Raw genomic sequence first — 5,455 nt, forward strand, 5'->3', positions numbered from 1 at the left:
GTCAGTTGGAATTTGTTCGGATGGAGCTTCAAATCTAATTGCAAAATTCGCCTCAATGAGCCGTAAGACAAGCCCAAATGTTGAGCACGTCGGGGAATCGACGAAATCGGGTCTTCCTCCACACTTTGAGCAACGATAGCGATATTTTCAGCTGACCGAATGTTGCCATGATGCACAAGCCTTACAATATCAGTAATCGATCTAGTCTCTTCAAATTGTTCCACTGTGTTCGAAATTGTTTGCTCTGTGAGTCGATTATGCTCACCGTAATCTGCTCGTAAAGCCCTAAACGTCGATACAGCAGAATTGCCATTTTTATATTAACATTTAATAATGTCTACGCGTGCTTCGAGAAATATCAAATAGCAAGGTTTTACTTTCCCAACTCCGAATTGCATAACCCGTTACATAATCGCATATTCGTAAATTTGATGTTGGTGTACATTTTGTGAAGGAACTGTGTGTGTGAAAGAACTTCAAAGTAAGTTAGAGTATGACAAATGCTTGTTATTATTGAGAAAGGATATCTACCTGTAACTATCTGTTAATGACAAATAACATCATTGTTGCTTTTACTTTTCAACAAATTGTAGAACGGTACCCTTTCAATATCAAAAATTTTCATAATTTGAAGCAAAAATCGTATTTTTTGTTTGCAACGGTTACGTTTCCAAAAGGCTACCAATCAAAATTTGGACCATTTCAAAATAATAGTTAATAACAAGTCGAACTTCGGTCTTCAACTGTTAATATCTTTTTGATTCGAATTAATCTAAAACTGCCATTTTTCGATCAGAAGCGATGATCATAAAGAAGCACTTTTCTTTATTGTTCATTTGTTTTACTTTTACGCAAGGACTTTATGCACTTGTGCGGAAAAGTAAATGTGACAAATTGAACGTGCCACTGTGATTATATATTTTTTAAGAATTTTCTTTAAAAAGTAACCGATATGCTTTTTTAATAAATTACGTAGGTTTATCCACGACTATTTATCATAATTTAAAGTTTACTTACAATTTGTAAATCATTTCAAAGTCGTTCTAATGGTCTATTCTTCTGCGCTCGCAGAACTTGCCACACGCAAAGCACGATTGTTTTAAATAGCGTAAATGTCATACAAAATATGCACCTTATTCAAACACCATACTGCGAAAGCAGCACTTGAATTTTCAGCACTCATTGTTTCACTTGTATACCCTTACAAAAGTACGCTCGACTTCGTCTCGGGTGTCAAACGGCGTCGTCGTTCGAAAAACGACACTTTCCGCCTATCGAAAACTACTATTATTATCTAATTTTACAAAAAAAATATTTATATTTTTCTCTTATTGTCTAAGTACGCCCCTATAGCCCTTTAAAAGTAATAACGCCACTTTAGAATCGAACTGTATATAGTCAATATTGATTAATTATAACTTACCCAGAAAAGCTGTTAAGTCCAAATTAAGTTTTAAAAAGCAGATATACCATTTAATATTATTTTACAGGGGGTGCTATTTCAAAAAAAGCGCAAAACAAGAAGCGCAAATTCTATAGAGGGAATTAGGTTTTTGCGGCCATTGCTTGTACCTTGTGTGAGTGTGAGTTTTTCAGGCTTAGTGTTAGCACGTAGTGTGAAAGAATGTCTTGCTGAAGTATTGCAGGCATGAATTGTTCAAGCGTTCAAGCGAAAACCCCTTGCAAAACGTCAGTTACTCCGGAATAAGCCTCCAAACAATACACCTCTGATGGTGCATGTCACTCGTGTTTACGAAACGTATGGAAGAAACTCTGTCCTACAACGGGCAAAAAGTCCGGAAAAAATTACCAAGTGCTCGAGAGAACATCAAATTTATTAATGGTCTGGAAGTATTGATGTCAGGCAGAAAGCCAAAATATAAAAAAATTCTGACAATTATTTCATAAACATTATTCAAAATCCCTAGCATATTATTGCAGTACATGATTTAATTTCTCAGCGTTTTTAAATTTCCATTGTCTCTATCTGAATTTAACAACAAACTGCGTTAAAAACTTGACAAATTTAATAAAATTCCCCGTATTTCCGTTGTAATCAACACCAGCTTATTAAACGTGACATTCTAGCAACTAAATAATGAACATTTAAGACAAAATCGACACAGGGAAAATATTTAGCTTAGTATTACGTTTAACAATACCTGAGAGTTGTAGATTTAAAGCCATATCACACATCAATATCAAGCAGTAGCTAATGAGATGTGAAATAGATCATGCATTTGATGTTTAAATTAGTGAGTTTGGTAGTACTTTTTGGAACTATACAGGCAAGTGATAGGTTTTAGATTAGCATAGAGTAAATAATAGATAATGGTAAAAAATGTTCCTGCTGACCAATCAGGGTTAGTTATAGTGAAATAAAATCAGGTCAATCAGATAAAAGATAAAGCAATTATTAACCTACACTGTGATCTCAACTACCCCCCGCTGGGCATAAGCGATTTGGTAGACTTTAGAAATAGTGAAAAATTTTCAGAATATCCTGAAAATGTATCAATGCCAATAAAAGATAAATAGCGGAAACAAAAAACATCAAATGGGCCTTAAATACTCGATACACATATTTTTTTCTTTGTTGATTCCTAATATCGATAGAGCAACACTGTTAAAAGCTTTATTGTAACACTTTGGTAGATTTTCAGTAATTGCCGAGTCAGTTGTTTTGATTTTCTAATAAAGGCAGTAGCACACAAATTATTATTAAAACAGTAAACCCGCGGGTGAAATTAAACATGTATTTTCAGGTTTATACAGCGTGTCGCACTTCAGATGGAAACCCGTCTGTATTTTATTTATTTTTAGAAGCAGGGATCTCCGTTTCGGTACAGAGGTAGAACGTTATGAGCTTAAGTGCTAAGGGTTTCCATTTCTACCTTCAGATAGGCACCCATTCTATTACGTCTTTGAGAATAGGAGCAAAAATGTATTCGAAAAAGTTGTTCAGAATGTTATTTTAACGGTAAATACCGAGTTTCAAGTCAAATTTTGGCATATTTTTTTATTTTTACGCAAAATCCGAATTTTTGTCTGAGTATTCTAAGGGAGCCATGGAAACAAGTTAACCGCCTCTAATAATTGTCAATTTGACATTAATTGCTTCATTGCGCTGACAAAATGCCTATTACTAATAATAATACTAACATCTCAGTTTAAAGAAGAAAATAGAACTAATTGGATTATTTGGTAATGGAGTTCGAAGACGCAGATAAGCTGCGGAAGAATTCAATATGAGACATCCACAGAGGAATCATATTAGGCATAAAACTGCAGAAGGGGTGAATTTGCGTTTCACTCAAACTGGAAGTGTGTTGAACAGTCTGCTTCATGCTCAACTTCGGAATCGAACACATAATGATGATTCCATCATAGCTTCAGTTTGTGCCAATCCTCAAATGCGTTAACGACTGAGTGCTGTTGCTAGCTGGATTAAATGGAAGTAAAGACAAAATTAGAAAATGTCTGGTTCGTCATAAAATAAAACCGTTCAAACCAAAATGTATGCACACGTTAAGAGAAGGAAATTATTTCTAACTGATAGAACAATTAAAAAAACATGTTTACGGATGAGTTTACCAATGGGATAATCATCTCAAAACTGCAGATACTGGTCTACAGAAAATCCTCATTTGGTTATTAACTGCAAAAGCCAAAATTCACAGTTCACAGAAAGTTAATGTGTGGTGCGGAATATTACCTTACAGAATAATTGGTCCGTTTTTCTTCCACATTACCTTAAACGCTGAGCGATCGTTTCATTTTTTAATAATGAATTATGGGATATTATCGAGAATCTGCCCATCAACGTGCGACAAGAAATTATTTTCCAACTAGACGGTGCATCTATTCATAACTCCCAGTTGGTCCGGGATTGGCTATATCGATACTTTCCATTAAGATGGGTTGGAATAAATAGCCCTTTTAGACAGTGGCCCTCGCTCTCCTGACCTTACGCCAATAGAATTATATTTCTGGGCTACTATCAAGAATAAGGTTTACAAAGTAAGGCCTCCAACTCTGCCCAAGACCAAACCCAAAAAACTGCCGTGAAATAAATGTAGCTGTACTTATGAGAGTTGCCAATAACAATCGAGAACGTATTGAAAAGTGCATAAGGCTTGATGAGTTGAAGCAGACCATATTTGATAATACTAGTTTTTCGCTTGAATTTTTCTGTTTCTTTGGTAAAAACTTCGGACTTCGCGTGAAAATTTAATAAAACTTTTAAGCAAAATTTTACTTTTGACTTGAAACTCGGCATTTACCGAAAATATTAAAATAACATTCTGAACAGCTTTTTCTAGTAACTTTTTCCGATATCTCCAATGCATCGCAAAATATAGAGAATTCCCCCTATTCGCATAGTCGTAGTAGACTGATGAAGCCTCATCTGAAGTTAGAAATGCGTACCCTGACCAATTAAGCTCATGACGTTCTACCTCTGTACCGAAACTGAAAACCCTGCTTCCAAAGATAAGTTAAATACAGGGGTGTTTCCATCTCAAATGCGACACATTGTATGTAAAAGACAATATCTTTGTTCCTTTTGTAACCATTAACCAGTATGACATCAAAGATAAACACTGTTTCTCAATTATTATAATTTTTTTTGAATAAGTTCTCGGATCTTGTAATCTCAGGATCAAAAATGTGCATGTTTTCCTCCAATAGAAACGACCTGTATATGCATCGATTGTTTCTAAACAATGAATAAAAGTGTATTTTCAGGTTTATACAGGGCGAGTTTATTTGATGACCAGTACAAATATCTTCGGAACTAGAGCAGTTAGAGAGTTACTCAAAACCAATTTTATTTTTCTAAAATTTGACAGCGGTCAGAAATATTTGGGAAAAACTTTTTAAAGTTTGTGGAAATTGAATTGCAAACAAAATTGCATAAGACACCTCTACAAAATAACTGTAAATTTTGACATGTCACAAATTTGAGTTTTTTTAAATGGCAACCATACTTGATTATTGGTTTACCGAATAGATCATTTTATTACGATTTCTGTGATCACATCGTTGTTTTTTTCGAAATTAAAGTGTCTGCAATTTATACTTTTTCAAATCAGTTGATCAAAGTTAGCCATGCAAAATAGTATGACATACAGCATTATTTCCATAGTAACATTATGTAAATAAATAAATTAAATGGCAACCATACTTAATTATTGCTTTACCGAATAGAACATTTTATTACGATTTCTACTACATTACAACTACGTTAAAGTTGGCAATAACTGTATTTTAATTAAGACGGCTGCTCATTTAAAGTGTTTATTATAAAAATCAAATGGTGAATAATATATCATACATTGATTAATTAATTAATTAGTAATATATCATACATTAATTAAATGAAATAAACATAGAATATTAACTAACACCCGGTATATTGAAGAATTTTGCAAACCAAAAATAATATTCTTAGAAT

The sequence above is a fragment of the Dendroctonus ponderosae genome, unplaced genomic scaffold (assembly GCF_020466585.1).
Source record: "Dendroctonus ponderosae isolate FM_Combo_2020 unplaced genomic scaffold, Dpon_F_20191213v2 Dpon_F_20191213_4, whole genome shotgun sequence".
Taxonomy (NCBI): Eukaryota; Metazoa; Arthropoda; class Insecta; order Coleoptera; family Curculionidae; genus Dendroctonus; species Dendroctonus ponderosae.